The following is an 18,322-nucleotide window of genomic DNA, read 5'->3' on the forward strand; positions in this document are numbered from 1 at the left end:
ATGGAAAGATAATTTATACACATTTAAATAGGCTAACTGTTCTAACCAGTTTCTTTTCACTCCCTTCCTCATTACATTTTTTGGGAGAGTATTTCAAGCTTGACTTCCATATAAAGTTTTTGAGTTCCTTCTATATTCTATCTTTTTCCCCAGAAAAACAATTTAAATGGTATTTCTTGAGCATCTGTTATGTACATAACAGACATGATGTGAAACATTACAGATGTAATCATGAATCAGCCATAATTCCTGATTATGGAACTCACAGTTTGGCATGAGAGAAGTAGAAAGGAACTATTTTACTATAATATGATAATTGTGCATTGATTCTATGAGAATACATATTTATCCACTCATCCATCCAACAGGCATTCAACACACATTTACTGCTCCATCCTGTGCCAGGTCCTGGTCATCCATTAAGAGTGAACAGAAGAAATACTGACCCAGCCTTCGAGGACCTGATTTTCTAACTAATTAGGATCTTCTCTAATGGATGAGGTAGTGCCTTGGGTACTCCACACAGTATAGATGACTTGTTAAATCACTTTATAAGCACAGCAAGCTTCATATTGGGTAGACGGATAAAACACACTCAACGTGGGTAACAGATACTACATAACTTGGAGACACAATAATTCATGGAACATTTGAGGATGGACAGAAACTACATAAAATATAACTATAACAGCTGACTGTGAAGTGAGTCCACATTATGCTTGTTCTGTGGAAAGTTTAGCAGGAGCTCTATGAGCAAAAACAATTATGAAAAAACAAAATTGGGAAGTACTAGTTACATAAAAATTGAATAGATTTATTTACTGCAGAATTTCTGCCTTTAATATTGAGAAGCAAACATACATCCCAGAGAAGACTATAGCTTACACAATTAATGGATTATTTGACTAGAAAGTAGCTTTTATATAAAACATTTTTCAGGGCTATACCTTTGAAAATGATGTGCCGAGATCAGCATGGAGCTGCTGATGGAGACAGTTAGGTTTATTTGTATTGCCTATGAGCCTTTTGCAGCATGATTCAGTTTGGATTCTACTGACTAGACAGGTGTGGAGGAAGAACACAATAGATTTCCACGTTTTTAATTTTTCTTTTAAGTAAACTAGTTTACTTTTTTTTAAATGTTTAATTCTGAAAGATGCAGTATAAAGAAGTGTATAGGAGATAATATACCAGATATGCACGTCCTTTCATTTGAAATGTATTAGCTCTTAGTATTTTGACATATTTGCTTTAGATCGTATTTTAAAGTTAATTATATCAGAAAATATAAATTTCAAAAATGATTTTGAGTACAAACAAAAATCAAGTTGCAGATGTATTCTATGGTGCCATAAAGTTTAAATACCTGCAAAAATGACTCTACAATGTTTGTGGACTCATAAGTATATGCTAAAACACAGAAGCATTCATGGGAATTGTAAACACTGAATTAAAGATTATGCAGTTCTCTAGAGATAACGGGAGGGAAGTGTTTTCAACTATGACTACAATATTTAACTTCTCAATGAAAATAAAAATTTGTTTCATATAAACAAATAAGAAATAATTTTAAATTATAAAGCTGGTGATGATTATCTTAGATCCATTTCCCTGGTAATTGAATTTAAGACTGTTTTGTAGACACTTGAGAACAACCCTTAAAAGAAATGAAGAAAGAAGGACTGGGGAGGGAAAAATGAATTGGAATTCAGTTAAAACAGGAGTACCATCTGATCCCACAGAGATGACTAAAGCTGGGACGATGCTTCAGAGATTTCAGAAATTGAGTCAAGCGTGTTGAGTGTTGAGATCTTTGCCTTGACCAGTGATAGGGTTTCAGCTGACCTTGGGGAAGAGGCGAAAAGTTTGGGCAAGGCAACTTGCTTCAGCCGAGAGCAATTCAGTCCATAGCTCTAGCCCTCAGCTGTGAGGGACTGTGCACTGCTTTGGTCCTAAAAGGTGAATCTGTTTAGCATTCACTACAGTGATGTGTTTTGTGCCATTACTGTCTATGTGTATGTTTAAAACATTTCATGTTTTCAAAGCTCAGCCTTAAAAAGAGAAAAACAATACTCCCATCTCTAGTGAACAGTACTTCCAGGAGATTTCCCCCAACACACACACAGCCTACAACATAAGTTCTAGGTATAGGGCAGGTCACATACTTACTATTTTGCTTTATGCTTTCTCTAGTTTTTGGCAACTGGAGAGTCTCTTCTCTCTCCTGCTGGTTTTGGAATTCCTTGTCACGTGTTTTTTAAAAGTACAATTTACTCAGCATATTCAGGTTTGTGTAACAGCATAACTTAGTTGGCCTTCTTGCTGGAACATGATCGCTATCCCTGAAGTGTCGATTCTGAAGAAAAAAAAAAATCAAGGTAATTCCATTATTGGAATATAGTACTCTTTCTTAATCATCTAAATTTCCCTTCCTCTGCCCCAGTATAAAAAGCTTCAATTTCATACAAAATTATGTCTTTTTGTCTTTTTTGTGTTCAGTACCATAACTTCCATTAAGGGACGTATACTCACTAAATCACAGTCTGCAAACTATGGTCTAAGGGACAAATCAGGACTGCTGTTTTTGTCACACAGCAATGCTCATTCATTTACATATTATCTATAGTAGCTTTGCCCTGTCATGGCAGGGTTGACAGCTGAGATATAAACTGTATAGCCTACAAAGCCTGAATTAATTACTCTCGGGCCCTTTAGAGAAAATGTTTGCCAACCTGCTTTAAAAGCAGCAGCCATTCTTACATTTTGCTTTTAGAAAATCTGTATGCAGTGAACACAGCAGTGGACAGGGGCTAACACATTTGGCCACTTGACCTTTCTTTACTGTTTTTCAAATGGAAACTAAAAAAATGTATGAATGCCTGTTGCCAGGGCAGTACCTCTTTGCATCTCTGTAAGAAAAATCCTTACTGCAAGAGGCCCCAGTGAGGAGGCCATTTCTTGTCCTAAAATATGTCTCAATTACAACAGGGAAAGGTCAAGGTGAAAACAGTGTTCAGATCTACTTTTGCAATTTGTAGACAATCACAAATTACTGATTTGGGCAACAAATAGCAATGGTTTATAAATGTATATACACATACACACAACCATGTATATGACAATACTTCTTCACATGTGCTGGCTGCTTGTCTTTTCTAAGGACAGAGCCCATTGAAATGTCACCCAGAAGCATCCTGTCTGATGCTGATATGTATTTGTCTCTCCTTTATAGTGATCTTAAAACTGTGTTTCATATCCTTTTCCAATAAAGTGTAGTTTGGGAAATCTCATTGGCAGACAAAATTGGAATGAAGCAAGCAAATTTTATGAATATACAGATATAGAGATACATAATATCTACATAAATATAGATATGGGAATGTGACTAGTGATGCATGCACATGTATGTATTCATCTGAGCCTTGCTAGTTATATTTTTCTCTTTCCTTATTGATGTAGGCTTTTCATGGGTCTTATGCCAGTCTTAATCTACATATTTACTCTGAATGAAGAGACATCCTCCAGATCACCCACATGTTTGTCCATAAATTAAGTAGCCTCATTTCCTTTATTTTTTTTTCCTCAAGTACTGCTTGATTTCTGACAACATCCTTTGATCAGACCTTAAGCTCAATAGCTGACTGATGTAAATTTACATGGTGAGTTCTGAGGTCCAGAAACTGAGCTGAGAGGACAGGCTATGTGGGCAGCAGAGGAAGAGCATTTGCCTCTACTCTTTCTCTTGCTGACAAGGTCTCTGAGCTGGGTTGATTTACTCTACATGACTTTTTTGCTTGACTAATGTCAACTTATAAAAAATGCACAACCTCAAAATTGAGAGTTAATTTTTACGTGGGGCAAAATTAGGACTTAGGCCCAGAAGAGAGCATCTCTGGTAGTTCTGAGAAACCACTCTGAGGAGGTGAGCAGGGAGCTAGGATATACAGGAGTTTTGTAACAAAGGGTAGGTAGCAGGAACAAGAGAGGTCTGTGCTCTGAAGTCATTCCAAATGAAATCATTCCTTTAATATGTGTGTGAATTAACTTACATTTTTTCTATCAAAGGAAGTCTTGGTTACTCCATTTTGTTCCTGCTTTGACTGAGACAACCTCCTTTGCCCCCCTCTTTCCCTCTTCTCCCAGTAACAATTTGTTTCAAATTAGCCAACTGAGACCTGACCGATAGGAAGGGGACAGATATACCACCTGCATTAAGGATAAATAGGTGGGGTCTCCCCTTTCATGTGTACTTTTTGAGCACGCATGCTCTTCCGCAGAAGTAAAGAGCCTTGTCGAGAGCTCCCCATGTTCATGTGTCTTACTTTCCAACATTGATGATCTGAGCCAGAGTCATTTTTCCCCAACAATTTGGGGGCTCATCTAGGGTTCAGGGTCCACTAGAGCATAGATTCTTGAGGAGGGGAGATGCGTCCCAAGGTCCCATTGCGGCGGCCCTGAGTTGAGAGGTCTGTGCCTGTGAACTTCAAACATGGGGGGTTCCTCCACTATCAGGACCATCAGAGTTTTCACAGCCTGCAGATCAACCAGCTCTCACCTTTGGAGGTGGCCGCATTTGCAGATGACTGTGAAATATCACTCCAAAGAGGCAGAGGAAATAATATCAGTGTATATGATAAAGGTGAGGGGGAGGTGTATGCAGCCATGAACACATTTTCAAAAAGTTTGTTGCTGATCTCCCTGATGAGCAGACATCACTGTTTTCCTAGATATGAGGATTTTAGCTTTTTTTTTTTCCCTAGATATGAAGAGATGAAAGAATTGGGCACATAAAATCTTCTCCTGTAAATAATCTATCTGAAGACCTATTCTTCTAGTTTTCCCAGAGCACAGAGTGCTTCACTCCTGATTTCCCCCCTGAGCAGCACTCAGGGGGTGCTGCAGGTCGGCAGCTGCAGAGGCTCATGATTTAATCCATACAGAGAATGATGCAAGTGCTGGCAAGTACAAGCTCCAGTTAACACTAGGAACACAGCACCTCTTCCGACCAACTGTGGAGAGCAAATCCCCATCCTAGGACTACATCCTATAGCTTCCGATGCAGCAGGAACCCTGGGCCACCCCAAAGTGAGGACTCCCTGGTGTTATCCATTTGCAGTGCCAAGAGGGATTTCAAGTGCTACTCTTTCCACCTGTCCTCTCCATTAGCTCTTGCCCCTCTAGAGTGAAAAACATACCAGGATTCTTTGGTATATCTATAATAAAATGTTTGAGGTCCTGGCACGTACAATACATCCAGCAATGATATAAAATATTTAACTATAGGTGGAGTTTAATGGGGGTAGGGTCGGAAAGCATATGCTTAGATGATTTGTTTATATTTTATGCTATAATACAGACTTTAATTGGAATCCTTCTATATCTGCCACCTAAGCCTAGTAATTTTCAAAACATTATATCAAATTAAAACACAAAATTAAGCTATCACAATTTACATTTTGCTAAAGGAAACACAATAAAGAAGGAAGGGAGAGGGAGGGAGGAAAACAAAATACTCTTTTAGATCCTTTCTCTAATTTCTACTAATAATATATAGTGGACTCTTCTTTCTTTCTTTTTTTTTTTTTTCTTTTTATGGCCACACTTGCAGCATATGGAAGTTCCCAGCCAAGAGGGTGAATCAGAGCTGCAGCTGCTGGCCTATGATACAGCCGCTGCAACATGGGATCCAGGCTGCATCTGCAACCTACACCCCAACTTACAGCAATGCCAGATCCTTTGCTCACTGAGTAAGGCCAGGGATTGAACCCACATGCTCATGGGTGGGTTCTTAATCTGCTGAACCAGAAAAGGAACTCCCATATAGTGTCCTCTTTTTGATAAGAGGATAATACTTTGGATATACAATGGACTGGAAGAAATAAAGAGAAAATATATTTTCTTGTGATTCAGCAGTACCCCTAGCTATTTTAATAATTCACACTTCTATTTTGTGTTATCTTAATGTCTTGGCATTTGTGCTCTTTTTTATCTATTTTAATAAAATATGAATAAAATATTTATGGTATAAACATTTCGTCTTAAGAATGTAAAACATCCACACACATCACATTAATACTTATTCACAAACAAAAAGATTCAGATCCACCAGGCGTGCATCTGAAAACTAAGTGGACACGTTTTACAAGTAAAATTTTAAAATAATAATATTGATGATTAATATAAAAATTTGAACTCTAATTAAGTGTTTTCTATGAGCCAGCACCACACAAGGTGCTCTGCATTTTTGGGGGGAGGGCTATCTTTAATGTACTCTACTAGAACATTCTTCTTTCACATTTTCAGATATAATCAAAATTTAAAGAGCTTATATGACTCTTGCAAGGTAACATACTGAAACATAGCAGAAGTAAAACTTCAGTCAAGTTCTGCCATACTATAAATCCAAACTCTTAGCTACTGCAGTATATGATTTTATTCAATTAAAATCCTACAAGATATTTCTTTCATGGTAAATGTGGCATGTGGCATTTATTAATCCCCTGATAAAAAAATCACAACCAGACCTCCAGGGATGTAGAACAAGTTTCTGCCCTGTGGTCAATAACTCCACACCATCTGATAAATAGCTATTGGTCTGCTACTGCACCCTGACAGAATGTCCAACCATGGACATTATATAACCATGTGGCCATAGCCATGTTCTTTCAAACTCATGAAGTTATAGGTTGGACCAATCCAACAGCAATTCATTGAAATATGAAAATGGTATGTTCAGACCTGGCATAGTAAGGCATCATGCTTACATAAGCAGATAACCCAGAACTCTATACAATTTACTAATATTGTGGAGTTCCCATTGAGGAGCAGTGGAAATTAATCCAAGTAGTATCCACAAGGATGCAGATTTGATCCCTGGTCTTGCTCAGTGGGTCGGGGATCTGGCATTGTCATGAGCTGTGGTTTAGGTCAGATCACTCATTGCTGTGGCTGTGGCATAGGCAGGCAGCTACAGCTCCAATTCAACCCCTAGCCTGGGAATTTCCATACACCATAAGGGCGGCCCTAAAAGCAAAAACATAAATTACTAAGATGTATTCGTGCTTCTCCTTCAGCTCATACTTATGACCACAAGAGACAACTTTTCTTTGACTAGATGATAGAGAAAGAAAAAGGCCAAGCTTCAGACATTTTGTTATCTACTTATGTGGAACAGGAAGAAGTCCAAGATAAGAATGCAAATGTACTAATGAAGAATGGTAAATAACTGGCTGAATTTTTATGATCCTAGAAGGAGAAAGTTGGAAGATTGAGGACAGAGAGATCTGGGAAAGAGGCATATGGAGGTACCAGTGTAAGTGGTCATAGTATTTGAAGACTTATGTAAAAACATCCATCCAAAAATACATTAAATGAAATAAGTACTGAACTATCAAATAGTCAGAGCAACTCTGCCTTTTGCCATCCATCAGCCCTTATCATCTGCCACCCCATTCCTCATACAACGAGCTCATAAATAGATCAGCCATGAGGTCAGAGATGCTATGGTCCCAAAAGCATGTATTCGTACTCTCTAAGACTGATATAGCCACCTCTTCTGCCAAATGTTGAACCTGCCACAACACAAACCAACATTACACCCTAATGAGATATTTTCCACCAAAAAGACTTTTTGTGGCAGGTTTATTATATTGGATTCTTCCTATCTTAGAATAGAACTATTCATCTTGACTGGAATCAACATATATTCTAAGTACAGCTTTTTCTTTCTGGCCAACACGGCCCCAGATAGCACACTATCCAAAGGTATTCAGAATATCCAACACACCAACACATAAGCCTGTACAATACCACCATAGACCAAGGGATCACCTTCACACCAAACAAGAGGTGTCAGTGGACACATAACCATGGGTGTCACATTTCATATGATACTCTCCCAAAGCTGCTGCCCTGACTCAGCTAGAGCACCAGCTTAAAGACAGAAGCATGTAAGGTCTCCAGTTAATGGATGAATCTAAGAGCTAAAGGGGTAGAAATAGGTAGCCTTAATTACTATGTGCACCATAACCCATGTAGAAAATTTGTATTTCCATTGTCTATACTTTAGAGTCTGAAGATCTAGAGTGTCTAGGACCCAAAGGTATAAAACTTCCACCAGGAGACACAGAGTTTCAGTAAACTTCATTTTCAGGCTTCTGTCTACTCACTTCAGGTCCTCTGAGCCAAGAGACCAGAGGTGAAGAAAGCAGCAACATACTGCCATTAGTAATTCACCTTGACCATGAGCAGGTGGTGAGGCTTATGGCTTCAGGGATAAGTAACTGTGGCACCCAGGTGATCCATTTAACAGTCATTACATACTGCATTATCCATTTTTGATGTTAAAAGCACAGGTATAGAATCCACACATGAAAAGGAGATAAGGTTCACCCCATCGGATACACCACCTGGAGCAGCAGAGGTGCTAAACAACCACAAAGAGAATATACAAGGCATTATAAAAGAGAGAGGAAGGAAAATTATGAGCATAGTGTGTGGCTTCAAGGTCTACTAAACTAACTTTCATCTTCTAAATTATCCAAGGAAAAGAGACAGCCTAGAATTCTGGCGTAATCTTTCTCAAATGGGCTGAACTTACTGTACGAAGCAAATGAACGTGTGTGATAAATGGTGTGAACTGTAGTGTGTCATTCTGAATTGCTCAAATCTCCCCTTTAATGACCAGGACACTCATTGCTTTGGCATCTGGGATTGTTTCCCACTAATGGCTCACAACCGAGGAACTCTCTGGGCATTACTTCTGCTGAAGGAAACCACCCTGCCCAAGGATGCACATGGTATTGTGCTGGTAAACTGATGCTCCAAGAAGAAAGCCCTGAAATACATAATCCTATGACAGCTGACATCTAGGTATCAACAGTTTAATAATATGTTTGCCAAATTCTTGGATCTCTAGCAGTCAGCACTCTGGAGGGAGTGCAAACAGATTCCATCACTCCACTGGCTTACAGGTGTACAGTTCTCTCTTTGGAAGCAGCCTGCATCCAACGACTAGTCAACCAAAGGGTATTGGGACAAACAGGAAGGTCAAATCCAGCTCCAGAATGCTCCTGCTATAGGGCTTCCACAGTTTAAATTTTCCTTCGGCCCAATCTTGTTTCCCTCATGGAAGATCTCTAATCAGCTTTTCCAGCATTTATCTCCTAGTCTGTTTTCAGGGAAATAGACCTGAGTCACACAGAAACACTGAAAAAAAAATTTCATGTTCTTCCCTCATTGAACATTTTTCCTAACAATGAAATTTATATTTTAGGAAGGAAAAAGTGAATGATTATATTTCCCACATGCTTAATGTACCAATAAATAGTAGAAGATAAAAGATTAGAAAAGCAACAGGCAAAAAAAAAAAAAATGTAAAGAAAGTAATTCTAGGAGTTCCTGTAATGAACCCAACTAGTATCCATTAGGATTCAGGTTCAATCCCTGGCCTAATTCAGTAAATTAAGGATCCTTCATTGCCACAAGCTGCGGCATAGGTTGCAGATGTGGCTCAGATCCCCCTTTTCTGTGGCTATGGCATAGACCAGCAGCTGCAGCTCTTATTCAACCGCTAGCCTGGGAACTTACATATGCTGTGGGTGCAGCCCTAAAAAGTAATTTCAACAACCATGTCAGCAGCACCAATATGTCCTATGTGTGGTAGACATACTCCTCATTTAAGATTCACAGTGTTACCCACACCAGCTTACAATTCCCTTTCTGTATAGGTTTGTATTAAAAGATTCTTAAATGTTTTTTTAGCCCGCTTTTCTGAAAACATAAACATCATCATCTAAAATGGAATTTGTGATCTGGCCATAATATTTATTCCACAACAACGCAAGAATGAGTTTTATAGCAGCTTTGTTCCAAAATTCTAAGGGAGTCAAACTAAGGTAAATAATTGCCCTGAATTTTCTCCCATCACCAAGATTCTAATTTTACAAGTACTCTACAAAATGCAGAATTGTTAAGTCTTTTTGAAGTGTTTGGCAGATAAGGATGCAAATTGTCAGATGCCTGATGGCTAATCTCATATTTCAGCTGTACAGTATTGCTAAATGTGACATTAAATAATTTCTGAGGAAAATACACTTTCCACCCATCTGTTTTGAACAGATACCTTCTAAATTCTCATTTCATAAAAAACTTCCTAGGATATTATACCTAGAAAAAATATGTATACTATTGAGTAGAAATTTCTCAACAGTCAGACAAAATATTAATAAACACGAATAAAACTAAAAGGAAAATCTACATCATTCTGTAGCTAAGTCCTTAATCTACCCCATCTCCAGCAATATTTCATACATATAACTCTAAAGGTATAGATGCATATTTTGATAACAGTCTTTTACTGACCTTGGAAAATGGATTTTATAAATTTAAAGGAAGAGAAAGTTATCTACAAAGAGCACAGTCAACATAATTTGAAAATAATCCTGAAAATTTTACATGTTTCATGATGCTCACCTGAATATTGAGACCCTGTCCTGTTAATCATAATGAAAACCTAAAACTATGGTATGCAGGATTTAGGAAAGTAAGAAAATACTAATTCAGATTCTATAATGTTGCATCACTGTATTACACACATTACAAATGTTATCTCATTGATCTTCACCCACATCACTGTAGGCTATTCTATCATTGTGTGATGGGACTTAGAAAATAAATGCCAATAATTTGCCAAAGTAATATAGCTGTATCTTCTTCCTGTTTCTGATACTTAAACACCAGTAGGCTTCAGGCTCCACTTCCCAGACAACATGACTTCCCTTCTTCCCTAGATTTCCCCAGACCAATGGCTTTAAACACTATTGTATTAGTTATCTCCTGCTGTGTAAAAAAAACTGCTCCAAATTTAGCAACTGAAAACAACAAATACTTATAAACTCACATGGCTTCTAAGGGCGAAGCATTCATCAGTGTCTGAGGTAGATAGTTTCTTCGTTTGTTTAATTTTTATGGCCATGCCTATGGCAGATGGAAATTCCAGGGCTAGGGCTCAAATAGAAGCTGCAGCTGCAGCCTACACCACAGCCACAGCAACGTCAGAGAGAAGCTGCATCTGCTCTATGCTACAGCTTGTGGCAACACCAGATCCTTAACCCACTAAGTGAGGTCAGGGATCAAACCCACATTCTCATGGACACTATGTCAGGTTCTTAACCCACTGAGACACAACAAGAACTCCAGGTGGTTGGTTTTCACTCAAGGTCTCTCCTGAAGTTGCAGTCTGGCAGTCAGCTATAGCGAGGGTCATCTAAAGCCTGGACTCAAGTTGGAGGAACTGTTTCCAAGATGGCTTCGTCATGTGGTTATTGGAAGTAGGCCTCAGTTTCTTCCTGGATGGAGGAAGAAGGTCTCAGTTCTTGACTAGGACCACTCCGCTGTGCTGCCCAAGTGTTCTCAAAACATGACACTGGATTTCCTCATAGCAAGTATTCTAAGAGTACAGGGAAGAAGCCACCATGCCCAATAATGTAGGCTTGGAAGTGACATGCCAAGTCTTATGTCATTTTCAGTCGTTCACACAGATTAACAGTACAGTGTGGGGAGTTTCTGTCGTGGTACAGTGGTTAATGAATCCAACTGGGACCTATCAGGTAGCAGGTTCGATCCCTGCCCTTGCTCAGTGGGTTAACGATCCGGTGTTGCCCTGAGCTGTGGTGTAGGTCGCAGACGCGGCTCGGATCCCGAGTTGCTCTGGCTCTGGCATAGGCTGGCGGCTACAGCTCCGATTGGACCCCTAGCCTGGGAACCTCCATACGCTGAGGGAGTGGCCCAAGAAATGGCAAAAAGACAAAAAAAAAAAAGTACAGTGTGTGAGAGATCTAAACAAGGGTGTTGAATACCAGGACGCAGGGATTGGGGCCAGGATAAATGAAGCCCTTTAAATTTAATTCCTTAAGTATCTCCTCACATGCAATTTGTCTCTAAATCTGCACATCTGTGAAACTAAAAAGAAGGCATCAGATCTGCATATTAGACAAGAGACACGCCCACACACCTCTTTGAGATAAGCTCTTCTCTCCTTGGGTTTATCCTGAGCCAGCTTGGGAATGATGCTCTTAAGCTTCCTGGAAACTCCACTCTCTATTATTTGATCAAGTATCTATATGAGTTACACACTTAGTCTTCAGAAGATGTGTTTTTTGACAGAATGATACTCTGAGGTACCACTTTTGATTTTTCTGAGATCATAACAAAGGATTTTACTGTCATACCTTATGCCTTTCGTCCATGTTTTCTTAGCAGTGTCTTCATTTTGATCATTTGTTTAGAAGATATTTTTAATTTTAGCATCATTTTCCCACCAGAAAAAATGAAGAATTTTCCACACCATTGTTTCAATCCTTCATATTTAACAGTCTGTCTTTTCATTTTCTCTCTCTCCTTTCACATTTCAATGACAAACAGCAAGATAAAAACAAGTGGTCCCTCTAACACTTGGAAATCTTGTTAACTGCATCCTCTAATTCATTAGGTACTTTTTCTACTGCCTCATTAATGTAGGGAATGGTTGCTAAAAATTCTGTCTCTAGGAGTTCCTGTCATGGTACAGGAAATGAATCTGACTAGGAACTATGAGGTTGTGAGTTTGATCCCTGTCCTTGCTCAGTGGGTTAAGGATCTGGCATTGCTGTGAGCTATGGTAGAGGTCACAGACATGGCTCAGATCTGGCGTTGCTGTGGCTGTGTTGTAGGCTGGCGGCTACAGCTCCGATTCGACCCCTAGCCTGTGACATTCTATATACTGCAGGTTGGGCCCTAAAAGGACAAAAGACCAAAAAAAAAAAAAAAAAAAAAACTGTCTCTGCATAAAAGGACCTCCTTTACTCCAGTTTCCAAAATGATTTTCCTTACTTTCATTAATCACAGCCTCCTCAAGGGCCATGATGTCCCTACATAATTTCTTCAGGCTTTTACAAACACCCTCATCTATGGTTCTCACATCCACTTATGGACTTGTTCCAAAACCACTCCCACTTTTTTAAGTATTAGTTAATGCTTAAACATTTCTGGAACCAAAATCTGTGTTAGTTATCAATTGCTACATAACAAATTATCTCCAATTGTGCATCTTGAAAACAATATTCATTGTATGACACATTTTCTGAGGGTTTGGAATTCAGGAGCAGAAGAGAGGGGTGGTTTTAGTCAGGCACGCTCATGAAGTTCCAGTTAAGCTTTTGACTAGGGCTGAGCTCATCTGAGGGCTTGAGTGGCCTGAACGACTTGCCCGCAAAGATAACTCACTTCCATGGCAGAAGCTCTGTTCCTCACCACTTGCACTTCTCCACAGGGCTGTTGGAGAAGTCTTATAACATGACAGTTGGATTCCCCAAAAGAGAGTGACCCGAGAGAGAGTAAGGAAGAAGCCATATGTCCTATAACTGTGATAGTTAACTTTATGTATCACCCTACTGGTCAACAGGGTCCATATTTAGCCAAAGATTATTCTGGATTTTTTTGTGTGAGGGTATTTTTGGATGGAATTAACATTTAAAAACTGGTGCACTTTGAGTGTATCAGATGCTTTCTGTAGTGTGGGTGGGCTTTATCTAATTAGTTGAAGGCCTGAATATAACAAAACACTGACTTCTTCTGAACAAGAAAGAAACAGGCCACCATACAGCCTTTAGACTTGCAACATCAGCTCTTCCCTGGGTCCCCAGCCTGGTATCTCACTCTTAGGATTTTGGACTCTTCAGTCTAATTGCATGAGCCAATTCCTTAAATCAATCCCCTGCTCTCCCCTCTTCTACTCTCCTCTCTCCCTGTTTCTTCCCCTCTCCTATTTCTCTGGAGAACACTGACTGAAAAACATAATCTAGTCTCAGAAGTGGCACACCTTCCTTCATCCTTCTGCATATTCTATTAATCACAACAGACCAATCCTGATAAAATGAGAGAGAGGGCCAAACATGGCCATGAATATCAGAAGGCAGGACTCATCTGGGGCTATTTTGTAGCCTGGCTACTGCCAATCTCTATAATAATCTGATAATATTCAAATTTGCCTTTTCAATGGAAACTTCTCCCTTAAATTATGAATTTGTAAATCCAGCTGCATACTTGACATCTATACTTTACACATAAATAAGCAATAAATGTTAAATACAGTTCCCGACTCACTGAGCATCACCATCACCTGACATGTTAATCCACCATGGTGCTCAGTTACCGTTAACAGCACTACCGATTATCTTGTACTTCAGGCTGAACTTTGATCTCAACCTGGGTTCGTCTGCCTCATACTCCTTATCAGGTCAATGAGCCTGTCAGCTCTACTTTCAAAAACATCATTATATCAATATTTTTTCACTTTTCACAACCTTCATAACTATCACTCTCATTCAAGCCACTATTATCACATGCAAATGGAATCAAAGAAAACGCAACATTTGCTCTTCTTTCGGCTACTGTCAAAAAGGACCTAAATCTGCCAGTACTTTTTTTCGGCTGCTCTGGAGGCATATAGAAATTCTCTGGACCAGAGATCGAACCTGTGCCACAACAGCAACCCAAACTGATGCAGTGACAATGCTGAATCCTTAACCCGCTGTGCCGCAAGGGAACTCCCTGACAGTACACTTGAAATACAACATTTTTAAGATTAAAAAAAATTATCTCTGTGGCTGCATACCTAAAATCCATAATGCCTGATGTATGGCTTTTTTGGGGGGGGAGGGGCTGGTTTTGAAAACTTAGTAAGAGCTTGCTGAAAATGGCCCCAGCATGTTGTGACGAGGGAATTGTCATTTTTTTTTTTTTTTTTTTTACAGACTTTTTCCTTTTGCTTTGTTTTCGTCCCTCTTGAACTCTTTGTCAACCACCTCTCGGCATTTTGAATGGGAAGCTGTCACCATTCATCAAATTAAAATGCACACACAAATGCATTTTAATGTGCAATGTACACTAAAAAGCCTCCCTCAGAAATTATATGGCCCAGCTTTACAATGTAACTTTAGCATTAAGACATTTTATCACAATAGAATTACCAACTCTAATTGGTTTATTTCTTTTCCCCCTATCAATTAGTCTTCTTCCCCACCAGCAAGTACTTTTTTCCTTTATTAATGGCACAATGGAAAAATGTTTACTAAGATGGGTATGGTTAGGGCCTCTGAGTTTCCCATAAATAGAGTAAATGGGATAGAAAATGCTTCTTATGTCCCCATATCAAACTCTATATGGGATATGGATGAACATCCTCTGAGGTCTTTAAAAAATTGCAGCTTGTTAAGGACTCCTTCAAAGAAGTGGATGTTCATACTTTATGATGTAGACTAAACTTATTAAGGAGGTGAAAAGAATTAGTAATCACAAAGCAGGTTGCTTTCTTTCAGTTGGTATTGTACATTCCCTTCTTTAAATGAGCGAGGTCAACATTTAGTTATCTATACAAATATATAAAAATTACTTCAGATCTTTGCCTCTTAATATAACATTGACTGTCTCACTGTCTGTGGTTCAGGAGTCTGAGAGCAGCTTAGCTGGATAGTCCTGGCTCAGAGTCTTTCATGGGGTCATGGTCAAGTAGATGGCCAGGTCTGCAGTCATGTGGAGCTGGAGGACCTGCTTCCAAGTTCACTCAAGTGGTACAGGAGGCCTCAGTTCTTCACTGGCTGTTCACTAAATACCTAAAGTCCTTACCATGCAGGCCTCTCCTTAGGGCTCTTTACAAGGTTGAAGCTGGTTCCCATCAGAGCAGGTGATCCAAGAGGAAGCCCAAGGCAAGAGCCAACATCCTTTCATAAATTAATCTCTTAAGTGATTTATTAGTATGCTGTATTCTCTTTATTAGAAGCAAATCTTAAGTCCAGCACACATTCATATTGGGCATACTAAAGTTCCATTTCTTGAAGGGAGAACTACCAAATACTGGGTTGTAATTTGCTTAAAATTTACAAAATTTCTTAAAACAGCCAGATGATCACCCACTACAGGGCATCCCTGGGCCAGATCTGTTACACATCTTGAAGTGCTCACCACGCCCTCCTTCAGGAACTGGCACCTCCTACCTCCTCTGGCTGTAACCTCCATATAAAACTTCATGCACTATCACATTATGAAACAATAGAAAACTTGCAGAAGGAAAATGAAACTCCAGGCTTCTTCTTGTAGCCATTTTCTAATAGCTTTGAGAGCAACTGCTACAGCCAAACTTTTTAGATGCCATACTGGCTTTGCCACTCAACTGCAGTGCAACTTGGAAAAACGACTTAAACTTCACATACCTTAAATTTCTCATCTGCAAAATGCAGATCATAACAACACCCAGTAGGTCTGCTGAGATGATTTTTAAAAGTTTTTAGGTATTATCAAGTGCTTAGAATATTGCCTAGCTGATAGTAAATCTTTTAAAATTAGTATCATCTTAAGTATCATTATTTTAATTGATGTTAAAACCACCCACTAGTCCCAATCATAGTCTGTAAAATGGGAATTCATTCCACAAACACAAGAACTTACTAATAATCCAGAGTCTGTTTTAGGCATTGTAGATTCAGTAGTGAACACAACAGACCAAAATCTTGCCTTTTGGGAGCTTTTGTTTTTTTTCTAAATCGCTCAGTCTCCTCCACAGCTTTACTAAGAAGATGAAATGGAGAAGTGTGGAAAATAGAGAAGGCGCTGCTTGAAGGAATGTGTCTTAATTACAACTATTAATTATTAGCTCATTTCCCAGAAAAAATTAGAACAAGGCTTGGCTTTACTAGTGACCTGCTGTGTCAATTTGAGCAGCATTTCTTCTTTTTCAGGCTGTTTCCCATTTGCAAAATAAGGGTGACACGACTTGTACTACATCCATGTTTTTTAAATTTTTAAAAGTGTTTTTCCAGATGTGAACTGAAATTTGGCACTTGCCATCAGTCTCTTATATGGAGTAAAACATGAGCCACTGCAGCTACAGACCCGCAGCAACCCCTGAGTGCAGCCCAGGGTGGAGATCAGGAATGAGGCACTCTGCTCTAGGAAAACTGGAAGAACAGGCCTTCAGATAGTCAAGATATTTTCAGGAGAAGATTTTATGTGCCCAATTCTTGCATCTCTTCATACATAGAAAAACACTAGAATCCTCATGGTGATGTCTGCTCCTTGTGACTGGTAGTCACCTTCAGGAGATCAACAAAAAACTTTTGTAAAATGTGTATATGCTGCATGCAACTCCCCCTCACTTTTATCATATCCTGATATTCCTCCTTTTCCTCCTTGGGTGGTATTTCAGCCCAGTCTTGTAGTTAAGGATAAAGAATATCACAGTCATCTATAAATGCAGTTACCTCCAAGGGTGAGAGTCTGTGAGTCCTGCAGCCTATGAAAACTCAGGATACCTGCCCAGATATCTGGTGTGCATTATCAAAGGAATGATTTCAGTGAGCCCAGCCTCTTTTGTTCCTGCTCCCTGCCCTTTGTTGCAAAAACTCCTGTATATCCTAGCTCCTCTCCCTCACCACCTTGGAGTGGTTCCCAAGGTTTAAGTCCTAATTTCACTCCAAATAAAACTTCACTCTCAACTTTCGGGTTGTGGATTTTTTTTAGTCAACACAGAGAAGACTGGAATTCCTCAGAGATGCTTCTGGGATAATGCAGACATTTTATTGGAGTTTTACCTAATTTACCAATATTTTATTTTTAAAACTTTAATAAAAACCTCATGTATTCAAATGGATTTTACCAAATGTTAGTATATTGAGTCTATATGGATTAAGATTGCCTCTAGTGATTACTAATAAAAATATCATGCAATTGAACTTACAAAAAATAGGTATAGTTAGTTTTAATCTGTTTTATATATTGCAATTCTGTATAAAAGCTGAATTGAAAATAAGGTATTATGACTTGAAATTCATTTTTCTACATAATTATCACTAAAATTTTGAGCCATTATTATTTGCCAGAATCTCCCTTAAGTGTTCCATGTATAATCTCACTTAAATTTTAAAAAATTCTATGATGTTGTGCCTATTTTCCTTTCAGAAAGTGAAGAAACTGAGGCTAGAAAGATTAAGTAACTTGCATAAGGTCATATGATTTGTAAAGGCACAGCCAGAATTTTAACTGAGGTCTCAACACTTGTGTATTTTTACCACCACACTGTAATTCTTTTTAGGATCTCATTAAGATAACCACCGTGTTTTATCTTTCTTTCTATTGCATTACATGGAAAATTAGCTCTTAGTATTAAAGGATGAGTTTGACTGTAAAAGTTTCAATGTAATGAATTCCCAAGAGATACGTCACATATATTACTGTAATTCCAGATAATAATCTATTCATCTGTTTCTGTTTCAGTCCACTAATTAGCTGC

The 18,322-nt window shown here is 38.8% G+C and overlaps 1 long non-coding RNA gene across 3 annotated transcripts in view; it reads right to left on the reverse strand.

Annotated features, from left to right (window-relative positions):
- Positions 1–18,322, reverse strand: part of LOC110256712 — a 251,639-nt gene that overhangs the window by 148,173 nt on the left and 85,144 nt on the right. For all 3 annotated transcript variants that reach the window (XR_002338609.1, XR_002338610.1, XR_002338611.1), the window contains exon 2: positions 2,170–2,356. This is a non-coding gene — a long non-coding RNA (uncharacterized LOC110256712). The remainder of the gene's footprint in view (positions 1–2,169; positions 2,357–18,322) is intronic.

Source organism: Sus scrofa, chromosome 14, assembly GCF_000003025.6.
Source record: "Sus scrofa isolate TJ Tabasco breed Duroc chromosome 14, Sscrofa11.1, whole genome shotgun sequence".
NCBI classification, from domain to species: domain Eukaryota; kingdom Metazoa; phylum Chordata; class Mammalia; order Artiodactyla; family Suidae; genus Sus; species Sus scrofa.